At 26.6% G+C, this 20,020-nt stretch overlaps 1 long non-coding RNA gene across 2 annotated transcripts in view; it reads right to left on the bottom strand.

Moving 5' to 3' along the window:
- The window catches only part of LOC107436714 (uncharacterized), a 108,952-nt gene that overhangs the window by 64,521 nt on the left and 24,411 nt on the right, over positions 1 to 20,020 (bottom strand). Inside the window, exon 1 of one of the 2 annotated variants that reach the window (XR_006224833.2) lies at positions 9,572 to 9,637. The exons of the other annotated variant lie outside the window; for it this stretch is intronic. This is a non-coding gene — a long non-coding RNA (uncharacterized lncRNA). Of the gene's footprint in view, positions 1 to 9,571; positions 9,638 to 20,020 lie in introns of those variants that run through there. 2 annotated transcript variants of the gene reach the window in all.

Here is a 20,020-nt window from a genome sequence, read left to right as displayed (position 1 = left end):
TACAGATATTGAAATCTAAACTATTTGTGCAACACTGCAAGAAAACGGATTTGATGACACAGTTTTGTATCGCCAAAATTTAATGACTAAAAATAAAACAGTACTAGTTTAAAACCATTAAAAATATCTAAATGAATTGAATATTTTTGTTAGTTAGTTTAAAGTTAAAATATGTTCGTAACATTTTATTGATGCTTAATTATTTGAAATATTTTCAGAAATTAAAAATTATGCAGATTTCGATTAAAAATTACGAAGAAAATTGTTCAGTAGAATAATCATAAAAGCATAAATGAAAGTATCATTTTATTACAAAATTTTTTCTGAATTGAATACTTTTGTTAGTTACATGTCACATCTTAGTCACATAATGTAATATAGATTTAGCATTTCTATACCTTCTGAATTGTTCTTGATCCGTTCATTCAGCAAGTTCGTAGTTTTAATTTTATTTCTTAGATCTGTTTACAAAATAGAAAATAAGTATATTTTGGAAATTTCGAAGCAATTGTAACTAAAACTCAAACTTATTTATGCAATATAAATGAAATAGCAACATGTGAATTCCTCCTTAAAGCTTAAAACTCCAGAATTTAAAAAAAAATAATTTTATCATTGTCATCGCATCGAATGTGTTTTAATACTTTGAAATGATTTAACCAAAGATTTGTGCATTTGAATTTTGAAATTTTGCGTAGTCTCTCTCGGTTCATTGGTTGTATTCAGAAAAAACTTCAAAAGTGTTTTTCTCCAAGTCTGCACACTTCATAACTCAAAGAAATAATTTCCTATACCTTTCAAATTTAAACTGATCAATGAAAACTACATTCTTTATAGAAATACATAATATTATACCATTTTTATTGTTTGGTATAAGCAATTTTTAAAGTAATTTTTAATGAAAAAATTCCCATTTTTGCAAAAATTTATATATATATATAAATAATATCTTATCAGTGCACAAAAAAAAAGAAAAAATAAAATAAATGAAGAAAAAGAATGGACCACCCTGAATAACTCTTGATCTAATGATCGGATCTTCACGTTCTGAGACTCATTCTTAATGGTTCGACAGAGTGACCTCAAATATGCTAATTAATTAGTGCATACGATATTTTCACTAACGCAATCTGACACAAAAACGTACTTTCTCAGAATCAACAAATCTTTTTTTCGACGGATTCTTATTTCTTATCCCCAAAATATAGGGGGTAACCACAATCTGGGAGTTATGGTCCTCATAGCTTGGCTAGGAGAAGATCAAAAGTTATTCAGGGTTGTCCTTTTTTTTGCTCACTGTGCTTCTACGCATATACAATTAAAAAAGATTAATTTTCCTTCCATCTCAAAAGTTACAGGTGATCTTGTTATTCTATAAGTCTGTCAAAAAGAAAGATTTAAAGTAAACCTGTGGCATTTTCTTTGTATCACTACGAAAAAAATTTCATTTTATAGTCCTCTAGTTATATAATAAAGAATTTTCTTAAAAATTGTGTTTTATTCAATTGTCTCCCTGAAAAATTGTTAAAATAAACTTATTTTATCCGTTGCTAGACTGATTCTTTCCTTTTGTAAAAAAATTACCTAAGTTGTACTAAAGTTAGCTTAATATCGAAATTTTTTTATTATTCCAGATTAAAGAAGATTAAGTTAACTTTTCAGAAAAATACTAATTAAGGCATAGCTTGGAAAATTTGGAAAAGAAAAAGAGACATTTTGCGGGAAAATGCCTGCTTTGGAAATGTTAGGAGGAATGTTAGGAAGAATATTAGGAATAAAGAAATGTTAATTTTGTGAGAAATATTTATTTTGGACCATTTTGAAATATTGGAAAGGTAAATGATAGCAGGTTTAAAGAAGTTTAGTGAAAACTGCCTGTTTCGGAATAATTTGAAGTGTTGGTAAGGTAAAGAATACAAGTTTGAAGAAATGTTTTGAAAAATGCCTGTTTTGGAACAGTGTAAAGTATTGATAAGGTAAGTGATAGCTAGCATGCATGAAGAAATGCCTATTTTGGAACAGTTTGAGGTATTGGTAAGGTATCAGGTTTGGAAAGATTTAGTGAGAAACATCTGTTTTGGAAAAGTTTGAAGTATTAGTAAAGTAAACGATAGCAGTTTTGGAGAAAACTTGCGAAAAATACTTGTCTTGAAAACAGTTTGAGATATTAATAAGATAAATGATAGCAAGTTTGAAGAAATTTGAGAAAAGTATCTCTTTTTAACGATGGTATAAATTAGAGTAGATTTAGATACATTTTGTGAAAAACGTAGTTCTTTTGAGCATTAATAAAATAAATTAGAGCAGATTTGAAAATAATTTTTGCTTTTGAACAGTTTGTGGTATTGCTACTAATGTAGTACTGTTGGTATGATAGGAAAAAATGGAATAGTGTTAGGGATATTTTTTGAAAAACGTCTGTTTTGGAATATTTCTAGGAATAGTTGGAAAAAACTAGCTGGGTAAAAGTAACTGGGGAAAAGACTAGCTTGCGAGAAGTATCTACTTAAAACAGTTTGATTGGTTTAGAGCAGTTGAAAGAAGTAGTCACAATACTGTATCATTTAAGTGACAATTAAACTTATTAAAAATGTTTTACGATTTTTTTAGTCTATTTTATAAAACACGTCAGCTTAGGTACCATAAATGTTTTATTATATTTTTTTTAATATTCTAAACGTGGATATAGATGCTTGAAATATCACGCATACACTTTTCAAAATTTCAATAATGGTTTACTATTAACTTTCTTATAACTTGGGAAAGTTAATTTTGCCTCTATGTCAAAAATAATAATAGTGAATCAAATTCGACACAATAATAATTCAACTCATCTCATTACCTCTTTTCAATATTTTTAGGCTTCGTTTTATTCTAACAATGAAATATCCTTCCATGAAATTTTATATTTCTTCGAGATTATTGATATTTTTATTGAATTCTTTTTGCTTCATACATTTATTTGATAGCTTCGTTTTTCATGTGTTCACAAAAAATTGCTCCCAAAATCTCTTAGATTAATAATCAAGGGGAAGGTGAGAAAAAATTTCCATTAATATTTTAAAAATTCAAGTTTTAAGGAGTTAAAGGCCATACTACACTGCAAAAAGTGCGCAATAAATAATATTATAATTGAAATTTCAACCAGACCTTAAAAAATTGAGTTGCAAAAATTCAAAATAGTTATGCATTTTCAAATAAAATTTTGTCCTTCTTTTTCTTTAAATCTGTAACCCATATTATATTGCCTTCTCATTTCTTTTTATTACTTTTAAATACTTCAAAGTTAATTTTTACATCCGTATAAAGAACTTTTTTAAATACAGTTAGTCAAATTCTTATAAAGATTGAATAAATAATAGCAAAGTCATACAACTCTAAATCCATTTTTTATTGACGCATGGGAGATAAAAACTGTAACGGTTCAGAAAAAATTCTTTTTTAGTTTAAATGCCATTCATTGAATGTTCATATTTGAATGTGCACATGGAATTTAAGGGGGGGCGGGGAAGCAAGTTGGATCGACATCAAAAATGCCCTCCAAATTCTTAAGTCAAAGCTAAGAAGAAACGGCAATCTTTCTTCTGCTAGGAAACACAGAAAAGAACGCAGCCGAAACAAAAGACACCATTTCAACTGTAGAAGAAAAATGTCATCTAAAAAGCTGATAAACCGAAACAGCTTGAACGCCAACCTTTCTGACAAGAACGAGTTTTGCGAACGTGATGAGGCATCTGCTGCTATCCGTTGTCGCCTCGCTACACTTTCACTCCCTCTATTTTCACGGTCATCTCTCCTCACTTTCAATCATTCCACCTCTTCCTCTACATCCCTCTACCAGTCGAGAATTCCGGTTTCTCTGCACCTACATCTACCCCTTTCGTCTCTAAAAAAACTTTTTTTTTTCATCCTATCTCATCTAACGTTTCATGAAGTTCGCCAGCGAAGTTTTTTACTCATTCCGTAGCCCTTTTAGGAAGATGTTGCGATTTGTTCATAGACATTTGGATTTCTATTTGTTCTTAGACACTTGGATTTCCAAAAATTTTTAGGCAGATGAATTTACTAATTTCGTAGCCCTTTTGGAAGATATTTCTATTTGTCCTTCGACATTGAATTTCCCAAAATTCTTTGGAAGATAAATTTACCCGTTACCGTGTACCCATTCCGCAACCCTTTTAGGAGGACGTTTCGATTTGCTCTTAGACATTTGAATTTCCAAAAAATTTTAGGCAGATGAGTTTACTTATTTCGTAGCCCTTTAGGAAGATATTTCTATTTGTCCTTTGACATTCAATTTCAAAAAATTCTTTGGCAGATAAATTTACCCATTACATTGCACTTTAGGAAGATGTTTTTATTTGTTCTTAGACAACTAGATTTCCAAAAATTTCTAGGCAGATGAATTTACTCATTTCGTAACCCTTTATGAAGATGTTTTCATTTGTTCTCAGACATTTGGATTTCTTAACATTCTAGGAAGATAAATTTACTCATTCCGTAGGCCTTTAGAAAGATACTATTTTCATTTGTTCTTAGACTTTGAATTTCTAAATATTAAGTAGATAAATTTACTTATCCCGTAGTCCTTTAGAAAGATGTTCTTAAACATTGAATTTCCAAAAATTCTTTGATAGATAAATTTACTCACTCCGTAGTCCTTTAAGAAGATATTTTGATTTGTTCTTAGACATCGGGTTTCTGATATTCCTTAAAGATACCAAGCGATATCTCAAGACGATATTGTCTGGTATCATTAGAGAATAGCGATTCTCAGAAATAATGCCGCTTTCCTTATTTAGAAAATGGGAAGAAAAAGAGAGGAAAAAAACGCTTTTTTCATACTCGAAGTTACGAAATTCTTTCGTATTCTTAATTTATGGTTTTTAACTTTTTCGCTTATTCTTTTATAATCCATAAAATCCCATTAAAACTGAGAATTTTTTTTTATTAAATTCAGTTCCTTATAAAAAAAATATTAAATTTAACTTAATTTGTGTATTAGTAAATTTGAATATTTTTAAATATCTCTCTTTACTCATCGGATAATGTACAGTATTCGATGATGCAAATACAATATTTCCCAGGTTTTTGTATCATGTAATAAAACTAAATTGGTTTAGAGCTCTTTGAATAAAAAATAGAGAAATGAAATTAGGATTTTAATTTGTGAATTATGTTAGCTAAATCAGTGAACATTTCCTAACACTAGAATATGATCAGAACTAATAAAATACCTTGCAGGAAGAACTTTAGTATTCTATTACGTTGCATTCAAAAGAAATACTTTTTAAAATATTCTTTCCGCCGTTTAGAAAAATTATTTTAATAAAAAATGCAGCTTTTAAAAGAAAAGTTTAGATAAATCTAATAACATAATATGAATATCTATATCATTAGAATATGATAAGCTATATTTTTTGTACAGAATAACCAAATTATATTTAAAAAATAACGATTTTTAGTGTTTGTTGTTTTGACTTATTCTTTAAATCAGAAAAAATTAAAATAAATAAATAAATGAAAAATTCTAACATATTTATGGAAAGTAGTATATTTATGGTTACTTAAATATCTCAGATTAAGAATGATAAAATATTATATTTACACCAGAAGAAATATACTTAGCGGTAACGTTTTAAAACGTATCATAATAGCATCCTGTGTGATAAATTTCACTTATTTTAATAAACATGTTTACAGGTCTAGGAAGTCTTCCTCCGTGAATTTCCAAAACAGTTAAAATACCATACAGAAAGGTTTTTTTTTTTTTCTAATATAATATTACTTATTAGAGTCCTCTATATGAGATACTTTACAAACCATATTTTGAATTTTAAAAAAATTAATGCTGTATAGTGACAATATGTATGCAAGAAAAAGGACAGTGTTTTTTTTCTAATTAAATGAATTTACCAAAATAATGAAAAATATATTTAAAATATTTTTTAAATTTAACGCAATATATTAGTGTCTCCATCTGAGAAATTTTATTAATGATTTTAGCATATCTTTGTAAAATACAATAAGGTTAATTAGTTAATTTTAGAGTAATAAAAATTGAAATTATTTACTTTATTTTTAAATTTTTATCGTCAGTTTTTTTAATTATCAGGAGTAATAGTTTTTATTTTTAAAAAAATATTTTTTTAATATGCATTCAGCATAATTTTTTTCGTCCTCTTGCTAGAATTGCTATTATGTCTTAAACCAATACATTTGTTTTTAAATTTATTGATCCCTATTATTGTTCCTTTTAAATTAAACTTTTTAATTAAAAGAGACTTTTTAAACAGTTTAAATGATGGGGAAAAAATAGTTTTTCTTTTAAACGTAATGAAATATAATTTAAGTTATCTTCGCGAGGTATTTTATCTTTTTATTAGTGTTTTAATAAAGGTATTTACTGAGATTATTTTGAATTGTAATTATAATTAGTTTAAAATCGTAAGTTAATTTCATACTATTGATTTTATTTGGAGTACAATTAAACTTGCAGCGATTATCAATAAAAAGAGAATGCCAATATAAATTTTCTTAATTGTTATTTCACTGAAATTTTTTTAATTTTTAAATGTATAATGTTTAACATTTTATTTTATAAAAAAAAGTGTCGTTATTTGCCCGAGCAATTTAAATGGAAGAAAATACCAAAACATAACAACATAAGAAAATCTTTTTTAAATTATATTCCACTAAAATAAGATTTTTTAAGTATTGAAGCAAGAAATTGATAACACTCATGACCTATTTAATGGTAATCAATTAATATTTTTATTTATGTAGCTCAAAGAAATTAAAACGAAAAAAATCGACCTATGAGGAAATGTTTAGTCCATTATTAGTTATTACTAACATTGATAGATGGCGCTACCTTTAGAAAATAAAAAGAAGATATATCGCCTGCTAAATCTAAAGACCAGTATATTGTATATCTATTATTGTATAACGATACGTATTGTGCTTTATTATATAAAAATTGATGCATACGTGTGTCTACTCAATGCATAGAAATAAATCACAAATTTCTTATTAAACAAAAGACCTTTGAAACAATGATGCAGAAATAAAAATAATTTTTCAAATTCAAACGAGTATTCACCGGAGAAAAAAAAATCTGCTAATTGGATTAATTAAACAAAAATAATTATTATTATAAAAGTTTTTTTATTCAGTTTTAAAATAATTTTTACCTTTTGCATATTTATGAACTTAAAAAAATATAGAATTGAAACGTAATACAAATTCGTTTAGTGTTATAAAGTTTAAAACTGCCCAATAACCACATTATCAGAATAATATAATTAAAACAATTCCTTAAAAAACGAGTGGTCACATCAGATTAAGGAAAACCAGGACAGAAGAATCAGGAATATTTTCAATCTTGTTTGTAAAAATTATGACGTAATATATATACAAAAAAAAAATACTTTAATGACTTAAATTTTTAAAAAATTACATTTATTATCTTAATAAGTTTGTGTTACATTTTTGGTGGTAAATACTTTACTATCTGCATTCTTATTTAACACTTCATAAACGTTTGACATACATGATATTTACCCATTTTTTAACATTATTAGTTAGACTACTGTGATAAAACTAATTTAATAGATAATATTATATTATATACAATCCACATTTAAATAAATTACCTATAAATAAAAATACAAAAATGATTAAGAAACAATATGTAGTGTGTTAAGTTTTATTTTTTATTACTCTTCGTCTTGCGCACAGAAAATTTAGGGATGACCTTTATTTAGAAATGGGAAACTGAGGTAGAAGAAGCAAACAAGAAAAATGCTTATGGCTATATTCCTCTCAATAGATTGTTTTAAAAATCGGTATAGGTATTTTATGTGGAAATTTAAAAATTACCAAAAAATGAAGGGAAAAAAATCAGTCGAGGACAAAATAAAAGCTCATAGTATCCGATTTCCTCTCTTATTTTGGTTCTCTATATCCACAAAAAATAATATTATATGTTATAGCAAAGCACGGGAACGCACTTTTCGTTCACTATAACCGGGAGTTCACTATAAATCATGTTCACTATAGCGGGGTTTGACTGCATTTTGACATTTCATTTTAAAATTTAAAAATTTTTTTGTAGGGAGAATAAAAAAATGTGCGAAATAAATTTAAAAAAAAATCATATTGAACCGAGTCTTAATGTGCCACAGTCGATTAATCGGTCAGTCATAATTTCACTAAACTGTAAACACTTTTGGCGTATAGTTGCCACCATTTTTGCTGTAAAGGTGAACTAAAATTTTTTACAGTGTTACTTTCTTGCTGTTTCATTCTTATTTATTAATTTGAACATTTTTTGTTTGTTTAATTACTGACATGCGCATTAGAATTTCATGCGCATTAGAATCAATTTAACGGCTGCATTGAAAAAAAAAAAAACATTTTATTTAAAAACAAGCACATTTTTATCTATTCCACTGATTCTTTCAAGCAAATAATTATTCTATTAATTTTATACAATTTTCTGCACGATAACTACAATTCTGTATTTAATGGTATTTAGTTTGTCTCATAACTAAAAAGGGTGGCAACTTTATGAAAAAAATTTTTGCAGTCTAGGGGGTCGCGAGTTTGACATGAAAATCTAGGTAAGGGAAAATTTCACAAACTAAAAAAAGGTACTAAAAATAACTAATATCAAGCATCTATACCTGTAAATTATAGACAAGCTACAGACTAATAGTGATTATTAAAATAATAAGGAAAATAAAAGGAGAGAAGCAAATTGGAGAGATGAAATCTAAAGAAAATTAAATGCGTGCATTTAAAGGAAATAAAAATTTATGTAAAATTCATATGAAGAAAAATGGCTGAGTTCGAAAAGTAAAAAGGTAATTTATCCCTGGATAATTATGCATGAATTTATGCAGTCCATAATAAAGTGTTTCGAATAATTCTTTCCAGGAATCAATAGAAATTACAAAAATAATTTATAAGTACAAGACCATATGTTGTCGAATGCAATTTGAATAATAATAACTGCGCTGGATTTTCTGTAAGTTAATCATTTCTGGTTAGATAGCATTAATTTAAATAGTACTTGCAATATGAGGATCAAGATAAGATAAATAAAAGAATGCTTTTTCTAAATAAATAAAAATTACTTTACTTTACGAAGAGTTACTTTATCTGACGAGTTACTTTATCCAAATAATTAAAAAATATTTGGATAAAGAAAAATTTAAAAATAAACGAAATTTTTTTGAAAAAAAAAATAAGAAAAAATAAATAAAAAAACTTTTATAGATATATGATTCTTAAATTGGAAAAAAAAACTCTTCTGAAACTTAAGCTCTCATGAAAATGCTTAACCTAACAAACATTAATAATAAAACAATAGAGGTAGTAAACTTGTGCCAATATCAAAAATCTACCTGGAAACTCCAAAAAATGGGCGTACAGAGAAAAGGCTCTTAAGATGGAATTAAAAATCAATGTAAACAAACTAAGTACACACTGCACATACACAAAATTTAATAATTTAATATTTAGAAAGTGAAAAATCTAAATTTTCATTGTAAACAACTTTACTTACTAGGTCACTGAAATCAACAACATCTGAATCAACGGCAGAAATCCAAGGAAGGGTAATGAGAACCTTAATGGAATACAAAAATATAAAACATCAAATGTAATCCTAATGGGGAAAAAAGATTTCGCTATTTATTAAAGTAAGTGTTCTTGGATTAATTTTAACAAATGTATGCGAGACTTGGGTTGGTGAGGACATGTCGGTCGTCTTTAAGCGAAATATCTTGAAAAGTATATTCAGTAACATTAGAAAAAAAATTGGCTAAGAATATTTAATTTAGTTGATTAATGGGCTTTGCTGACATAAGGAACCAGATATTATTAATATCAATAAACAAAATAAAATGGACAGGCCTCTAAAAAAATTCTCCATACCAGACAGCAGGCACACAAAGAAAAGGCAAACCAAATTTAAAATGATTATGTGTTTTGGAAAAAGATTTACTTGTACTGCGGGCATGAAATTAGAGAAAACACTTGTAGATAGATAACTAGACTGGAATAAAAAATTCTTGAAAAGGCCAGAGCCAACTACTGGCTGTCAAGCCAATGAAGAAGAAGAATGTACATACAAGTTCTAAATATTAAAATATTTATCCATTCTTAGAGAATCGTAAATCGTCATTTATGAGAATATTTTATATTCGTCAACTTCATTAGTTGATGAAACGAAAAGATATTCTATCTCATAATATGGAAGGGGCCTCATACAAAAGTATAAATGCAGTTTTGTTCTTAATTCTAACAATAAATTCGTTCTTGGAGTTTGGCTTTCACTTAAGCATTCAAACTTTAAATTTATAAAAAAAAAGTGCAAACTTTTTTTACTAACAAATGAAAAGGTTTTACACATATTTTTTTAAACTGCAAAATTTAGTTGTTATAAGCTAATATCTTTTGTATTATGTTTGTTCAAAATAATTTAAATTATTGCAAGCTAAGAATATTAGAGAATTTTTTATTTTAATTAATTCATTCTTCAAAAACGTGCAACGAAAAATTAGCTGCTGTGTTACTAGAAGTGTCGTAAAAATGTTTTTGCTATTAATTAGAACAAAAGTTTCTTCTAAGAAGATGCATATTTAATTATTTGATCTTAATGAAACAAAATTGAAAAACAACTTTTAATTGCCAAAAAATTTAAAATAATTTTAATTTAATATATTTTTAATATAAAAGAAATGATGATTGGAAAAGTTTTCAAAAACAATGAAACATTTTTGAAGTTTCCCGTCAAGTTTTATACGAGGCGAGCATTGGCGTGACGCAGGTTAGGATTCCAGAGATTCTTTTATATTACTCTCGTCTAGCTCAGTGTTTCCCAAACTTGTGACTTTTGTGTACCTTTTCTAAATTTTTCGTAACACTGTGTACCACTAATAAAAAAATGAATGTATTTTTCACTATAAAAAAAGTTGTACTAAAGTTAGAAATTACAACTGGCTGTTGGGACCACTAATTATTAACTGTTAACTCTGCAAAAAATAGCCTATAGAAAAATAAGTAATCGTAAATTTTCATGACTAGCTTTGTTTTTAAATAAAATTTTTCGAAATTTTCGTTAGTTGCAAGATATTTCGCATAAGAACGCGTACCTCCGCTAAACTGTTCCCGTACCCCCAGGGGTACGCATACCACACTTTGGGAAACACTGGTCTAGCTCAATGTTGACTAAAGATATCCCTAGTAATATATGGATCATGGTTTATAGTCGCTTTGTCATCAAGCTAACAGTGGAACGTTTAGCAATTTTTCTACTATATGCAACGGAAATAAGAGTAATTTTATTCCAAAAAAAAAAAACATTAATATTTTACGAAGGCAAATTTGTTCCATTGCTTGATATAGACATTCCCTTATCCTGAGGGTAGGATTCAAAATTACAAGGTTGAACATTAAAAACTACATATTCATTTGGATCAGGTGTCCCATACCGGTTGACAGAAAAAAGTTGTCCACCTACAGTTGTTTCCGTCGTCTTTACAAATGGGTGACAGTTGCAATAGTCATTTTTCAAGACCCACCTTCAACTTCTTAGCAAAAGTCTCAAGAAATATTTTATAACGAATACTTCGTATTACTTTGTAATGCATATAGATCGCATTATATAATAGATTTTTATACAATAAGATACAACATTCTATTAATAACAAAGACAGTCCTATTCAAGGTTTTAAGAAGTAATGATCATGCCCCTTTGTTTTCCTCAAAATTAACGTTTTCATTAATCTCTAAGAATAATTAATCATTAAAGGTCAGCAACGAATAATTAATCACTCGATTCTAAGACAAATGATACTTGATACAAAGTAGTCTTTCTTTCTAAAGCGACAAGGGTTATGTCTGTCTCATTTGATACTTAGTATCATTAGATAAAATGATTCCTCTGTCCTTTTAAAAGTAAATCTGCTTTTCATGCACTGGAAGTTGCTTTCTGGAATATTAATCTCACTTTTATTTTTATGTTTTTGTTATCAATGTACCAGAAGCTAACGCCTAATCCCCCCTCCCCCTCTATATTATATTAAGTTACAGGGATGTATATTTAACTTCTTACAGGGATCATTTGCATACTAAATATTGAAATGCTTATTATACTTTCTTGCTAGACTAATATAATTCGAAAAACAGGAATCAAAAATTTATTCAAGTACATGTATTTATATAGTCAAATAAAAATGTATGGACTTCATATGTGTATAATTGCAGCTTAGATTATTCTGGCAATATTCAAAGATTTCTGCAGGAAATTTTTTGATATTTGTTATATTAACTATTATTTGTACTATTTGGTATGTACTGTTAAGCAAGATTTGTGAATAGTGACACTTGTATTGTAAGGGATCATCCCCCATAGACCTAAGTTTTCTTTCAAATTTTTTCTTTCCTTATGATACCATCACATTTTGGTGTACGGACGATTATTGTAAGGTATTTAATTTTGTCTTATGACGCAAAATAAAATTTGTGGAAAATCCCTTATTATTCAGAGCTTCATTTTAAGAAGTAAAAATATTACTTAGAGAATTGCTAGAAATTTTTTAAATTTACAAGATATTTATATTAGACGTTTTTCATCGGTTACTAAATGCGATTCACTACAAAATAAAGAGAAATTTTTATCGCAGAAAGAACTGCCTTAAATGCTCATATTCTGCGCGATTCTCTATAAGTTTTTTTTAATTTTAAACATATAAATATATACATAACTAATTTAAAATTGTTAAAAAATTTTGTTTGATTTTATTACATATTTTTAAAGTTATTGCAAAATAAAAACACAATAGACAAAAATATTAGCTTTTTATAAAAATTTTCATTGCATCTAAAAATATTTAAGCTAGGTTTACGAAATTGTATGCAACTATCGCAAATGACATCCAAAGAAATCGATACAAGTTACAAGCTTATTACTATGTTTTTTTTTGTTGCTTGGGTTAAATTTTTAAAAAAAACAATCATATCAGAAATAATCTACAACTATAAAAATTAAGTTAGCAATAAGAACAATATAATTATGTAACAAAAATTTATTAAATATACTGACTTTAAAGAACCTAATGCAGAAACATTTGAGGAGACAAAATACATTTAATATGTACCTTACAACTTCGATATATGTAAATTGTTAAAGAATTCACCTTTCACACGAATCTTTCCGCCATAAATTGATTGAATCCGAAGAATCAAAATTTTGAAAGGAAACCTTGTACATTTTAGTGAAAATTTTGCTATCCAGAATTTCTTTTTAGATTGATATGTACTTTTATCATTAAATGATTTTTTAAAAATATGAAAAAGCATTCAATTATTTATTTAATTTAAGTCACCACTATTTTTGTTGACTCGTCACATGGGGAGTGGTTATTTGCAGGTCTAACTATTAGTCTAATTTTGATTTTGAACCTGATATTCTCTAAGTCAAAAAAAAAAAAAAAAAAAAAAANAAAAAAAAAAAAAAAAAAAAAAAAAAAAAAAAAACTTAGCTTGTACAAGAACTCCATCAAGCTCCTTTTTTTCTTTAAAATTCCAGTTTGTTCGGAGGTTAATTTTTTTTGTTGTAAATATCGAACATTTATAAATTTTTTCATGGGAAGTAAAAAACTTATTCATATTAACAAATACAAGTGAAAGATGAGTTTATGCTTGAAATAAAAGTATCGATAATAAAATCTCAAAAGATGGTTGAATATTAAAAAAGCGACGAGAAATCGACATTTTAAATAACAGTTGAACAGTTTATATATAAAATAAAACGCATTATTGAATCAATCAATGAACATTATGAAATTATTCAAATGTTTGAAAAATTGGATTTCTGATTGAAAAAAATTGACTAAAAGATTTGAAAACATCATCCCAATATTCCGGTTTTTATTGCAAATTTCAGAAATTATTCATTTAAAACTAAGGCAATTAAAATAAGTACCAAGCTTACGCAAACATTCCATTTATGAGAGAAGAAAACTTTAAGTATGTATCTGCATTTTTTTTTATTTATTTTAATATTAGAACTTTGGGTTCGAAGTTCAGGTAACTTTGGGAAACTTTTATCAAAGGGGGATAAATAAAAAACGTGTAAACTACTATATGGAAAAAAGAATTTTGGTTGAATTACCGCACTTGAATGACATCTCTGATAATAATAAACAAAAAAATATATACAGACGGTATTTAAACTATTCACATGTTAATTTTCTCAGTTTAATGGTAATGGTTTACCGGAAATATTGGTTTTCAAACTTATAGTTCTTATTACCACACATTTAGTAGAAAATACAAAACTGAAAAGTTGATATAACCAAATAAATAGTTTTTATACCATGCTTTAAGTCAGGGGTTCCCAAATGGTGTTCAGTGGAACCCTAGGGTTCTGTTGTAGGGTCGGGGGGGTTGAACATTTTTAATTTTACGATTTTTGAAACCAGCCTCTGAATTTAAATCCAAATTATCATATATTAATTTTCATGAAATTATTTAATTAAAATGCTTGTGAAAAAAAGATAAGTCAAATTAAAAAATCTATATTTCCTTATAACAATATGTTAAAAAAGTAATGAAAAGGATATGCATTTATGAAATTCATCAGTATTTCGCCTCAAATAAAAATTGGAACCCGCTGCTCTAAGACATGATGAAATTATCAAATTTTACCACATTTACTACTAAATAGAATAGCAATAAAACCATATTTTATAGCTTATTTTACCAAAATCATTACAACAGCGCTTCATGCTTTTTAGTGTTCCCATAGAACCAGAAACATGGTAAATTTTATCATATCTGGTAATTTTGAGCATATTTTTTCTTAGTGTACCATTAATTTTATTGAACTTGTCAAAAGAGCAATTTATGAGGTCTTTGAGAACAAGTACTACCCCATCAGTAACCACAAAAAAGCGACTTTCATTGTATAGCATTTCACACTATTTGTACTGTTGACATTATTTGCACGTTTACTATATAAACAGCAATATCGTACACAGAAAGTTTCATCGCTATTTTTCAGTGAAATTTGTTTCACTAAGCGAAACAAAAATATGTTATGAAATAGCTTTTATTTTTCAATGGAATTTGTTTCACAAAGAGAAACAAAAATATGTTATGAAATAAAATTTATTTTTCAATGAAATTTAGTTCCCAAAGAGAAGCAAATATATGTTATGAAATAAGTTATATTTTTCAATGAAATTTATTTCACAAAGAGCAACAAAAATATGAAATGAAATAAAAAATTTTTTTTAATGAAATTTGTTTCACAAAGAGAAACAAAAATATGTAATATAATAAAATTTATTTTTCAATGAAATATGTTTCACAAAGAAAAAACATAAATATGTTATGAAATAAATGTTATTTCTCAATGAAATTTGTTTCACAAAGAGAAACAAAAATATGTTATGAAATAAAATTTATTTTTCAATGAAATTTAGTTCCCAAGGGGAAAAAAGATGAATTCGAAATAAATTAAAAATCCTCATTGGCAGACGGATGAACCGGAAACTAATAAATTACATGATTTTTTTGTTTTATGTTAAATTGGTATTTGAGTAGTTAAAACGGAACAAAATGGTTTTCTAATAAAGCAGCGCCTTTCGAACATTTTAATATTTAAGTTATCTATTAATTCAATTAATTTCAGGTATTCTGATGCATTTAATAACTCAACATTGCAACTTCGAAAAATAACATTAATTGCAGGTTAATTGTAAAGTTACACGTGTTAAAAATTTTAGTCTATGTTTAACCATAATATTGTAAAAGTTTTAGTCAACCTTAATAAGGTGTTAATTGGAACTATGTTTCTGTTTAAGTTGAATTACAATATTGTGTAATTAAGTTTACTAAACATAATAATATGATTCAAGTTATCATCATATTTAGGTTGCAAAAAAATGTTTCAAGGTACTGACATTATGGGTCAATATTGAGTCAATTTTTCTGAAAATATAAAACACAAAACGCATATTTTCCTGTTAATAAACACATAGTATGTAACATATGTTCACATTCCAAAATGTTTTTTAACCGGACTCGAAATGTAAGATAATTTGTAACTTAAAAATAATTAATTTCTGTCATATAATGACAAGGCATAACATTGCGTACTGACACTTTCTTTAACCCTTTGCCGCAGATGAGACACCGGTGTGCCTTTTATGTATTTTTTTCTGACGCTCTAAATGCAAGCAAGAAAATATTTATTTTGGTATTTTTTAATTGGTAAAAAATAACAACTATGCGGTTTTTCAACCATTTACAACTAGCATGGTTTCAAAACTGAAATTTAACTGGACATTGGAGTTAGCCTTTTCGTTAAGTAATAACAAGAAGGGGCAGGAAACTCTTTATGCGTTAAGAGGAATGGAGGAAATATTGTGGTGTTAAAGCTGGCATTCGAACCCCTGCTCTGACTGTTCTGGGACTCACAGATTTGCCCTCTCTGCTATAATATGTGCCAAACTGTAAGGAAGTAAGTGGCTTCATTAGGTGGGCTTAGTCAAAGCGATAAAATTCTAGTTGTTTAACCGTATTGGGTAAAAGCAGTTAATAAACGATTTTTCTCTCAGTTAACAGTTTGAATACCATCTTATTTATGGTTATTTGACTATTATGTTTGAATATGGTAAAATAACAATTATATAAATTGTTGTTTAACCATTTTTCCGAGAAATTTCTAATAGTGTGCATATGAATGAATCTATATTATAAGAAGATATTAATGTGAAATAAATCTACTCGTCAATGAGACTTATATCATTCTAATAGTTAAAATAGAAAATGGTTTTTATAGTTCGCTCTAGATTTGTTCCATATTTCCTTCTATATAAATGTTAAGTATCTGACGTCATCTAATTTCTCTCTTAAATTATTACTTCTGGCATGAGTTCAACCGCTGTAAAATAAAGCATTTTTGCATGTTTTTTGTAAGGTATATACGCTAAACAGTGTAAGAAAAATTTCTATTGCCCGAAACAAAAATTTCTTTGAGGATTTTACTTATAAGGCTATCAACTATGTCGTGAATTATTATCTTAAAAGTAAATATAAACACTTCTGAGATCGGAATCAGCGTAGTTTAAAAAGTAATTTTTTAAAAATTTCCGCACTTGTCTTAGCAAAAAAAAAGAAAAACATGTATGAAAAATTAAATTCTAATTTTTCTCTTAGTTTGTAGTTCAAAACAAGTGTGTTAAAATCGTAAAAGCTCATAAAAAATTGAAAACAATTATTTTAAAAGCAACACAAAATATCGTGTTTAAGGTGTTGTATGATGTGAGAAAACTTGATTCTGAGCTAAACGCATTTGAAAACTTGAAACATTTATGACTTTATAAATAATTAAAGTACAAACAAAAGTAAAGTATATTTAGAAAGCTAAGAGTACAAGATTTCTAAATTTATAATAAACTCAATTTCGAAACTTTTACCCGAAATCATGTATTTTTACTAGTCAGATTACCTTAAAACAAAAAAGGGATAAAAAGTCATGAAAGAAAAGTATTTAAAATTACAGTAACTTTAAAATGAAATAGAATTTGGATAAATAAATAAATAAAGTAAAATAAATGAAAAATTTAAAGTTAAATTAATGTTCTGTTCATAAATTAAATATTCCTTTCAGAAATCAAATTCTATCTTTGTGTTTGCTGTTCAACTAGCTGTAAAGCGGCTCACTTGTTTTTTTGAAAGTTTAGCAAGTTTAAAAGTTTCTCGAATTAATTAATCATTCCATACATTTTGGATAGCAGTTTTGTTTCTTCTGCTCTTATATATTAGCTTGGAACTCATAGTGTATTAAACTATTTGACTTCCTTTTTAACGAGGATTCCAAAAATATTAATTGACAATTTATACTTATTTTTACACTTTACTGTTTTTTCAGATTTCAAACCACCGATTTCTACTCAAATAAAAGTGTTATGAATGCCCCCTTTTATTTATATAATTCTATCTGAGACATTATGTTAGCAAAATGAATAATATAAGTCATACAAAAAATAAAAATTTCAAGTTAATTTTGGTTATTTGGTAATACGTAATAATTTGAAATATGTAGTTGGTGACCTCTTTTTTTATCTCGAAATCAAAATTTGGTAAGAAAAAATAGTAGATTTTTTCTATTAATTGAGCTACTAATGAATTATATTCGTAAAATAAATTACAGTAAAGGAGAATAATTTTATTTAAATATCATTTCCAGAAAATTTTGTATATATATATATATATTTTTCAAAATGAAGATAAAACAAGGAAAAATTATAGACATATGAAAAAAAGGGGGGGGGGGGATAATAAGTAATTGATTAAAATTTTTAAGTTAATTATGTATTTTACATTTAATTTATATTTTTATATTTTTTCGTTTCAAAAAGACTATTAAAGCCTTTTTATTAATGTAATATATCAAAATATTTATTATATGAGAGATCGCGTTGAATTTATTATGTCCTAAATATTATAGATAAGAATACAGTTTTAATGTGTACAATATCACTTCTGTATCCTGTCCCTGTTAAAGTTATTTATTTAATGAAATTACAAAGCATGTTAAATATATATCATACGTATTTTTTCAGCTAATTATTTATCTTTTTANTTATGTATTTTACATTTAATTTATATTTTCATATTTTTTCGTTTCAAAAAGACTATTAAAACCTTTTTATTAATGTAATATATAAAAATATTTATTATATGAGAGATCGCATTGAATTTATTATGTCCTAAATATTATGGATAAGAATACATTTTTAATGTGTACAATATCACTTCTGTTTCCTGTCCCTGTTAAAGTTATTTATTTAATGAAATTACAAAGCATGTTAAATATATATCATACATATTTTTTCAGCTAATTATTTATCTTTTTAGAAATTTTCCTTCAGTCATTTTTTTCCTTCAATTAATTTACCAGACGTCACTTATTTTACTTGTCACAGCTGTTCCTTAATATAAATATTATTAAAGTGAAAGCTAGTAAGCTGTATTAATGACACTGGAAAAAAAATTCCTATGACTTCTTATTTTTTCTCTGCAGGTGACATATGATAATTTTTCTGACCAAAAGTTAAATATTTTTGCAGCTAAAACAGCTTAAGCACACGAAGAAAAAAGTTCTTTTACTAGTACACTACTGTATGTTATTAATAATTCTGGTAATAAAAGCTGAAATATACGGTTTTTAAGCTATTCACTTGGTAATTTTTCCGTTTCTATGGTAACGGTTTACCAGAAATTTTGGTTTTCAAAATTATAGCTCTCTTTAACACACAGTTAGTAAATATTACAAAATTGAAGAGTAAATTAAAACAAATAAATGGATTTTAGGTTTTATGCCCTGCTCCAAAGTTTCATGATAAAACCATATTTTAAAACCATATTTTATTGTTAATCTTACCAAAGCGTTTCGGTAAAAATTTCCGAGCTTTTCGTTGTTCCCATAACACGGTAAATTTTATCATATTCTGGTAGTTTTGACTACACTTTTTTACAAATAAATATAAACCTTAATATGTTATTTTATTTTTATAGGTTAGCGGATATTTTATGATTAATAACCATTCTGAAGAATAATTTTAGAAAAAAACATGATGATGTTAGTAAACCTAGCAACGTTTAAACTCAAATATTTTTCAAGATATTTTGTCCCAATCACTATTGTGTCCTTTTAAATGTGACTTAAATATTTTTTTCTTGTCTTAATTTATTTAAAGATTGTTTCATGAAATATCTATACATAAAAGCATCTAAAAAGCTCTTCATAAAAACTCTTCAATGATATCAGTTTCAAAAAAAATTGTTGTTCAGAAATCATACTTTATACTTTCGATTCGCCTAATTTCTTAAGAATCAATTTGTGCATCGTTTATAATGTTTCTCTTTAATTAGCTGTTTATATTTAAAAAAATTTAAGCATATATGAAATAGTAATCAGGCTTTAAAAATTACG

Source organism: Parasteatoda tepidariorum, chromosome 3 (genome assembly GCF_043381705.1).
Source record: "Parasteatoda tepidariorum isolate YZ-2023 chromosome 3, CAS_Ptep_4.0, whole genome shotgun sequence".
Taxonomy (NCBI): domain Eukaryota; kingdom Metazoa; phylum Arthropoda; class Arachnida; order Araneae; family Theridiidae; genus Parasteatoda; species Parasteatoda tepidariorum.
The sequence above is the reverse complement of the archived record's forward strand: the minus strand, read 5'-3'. Positions and strand labels throughout refer to the sequence as shown.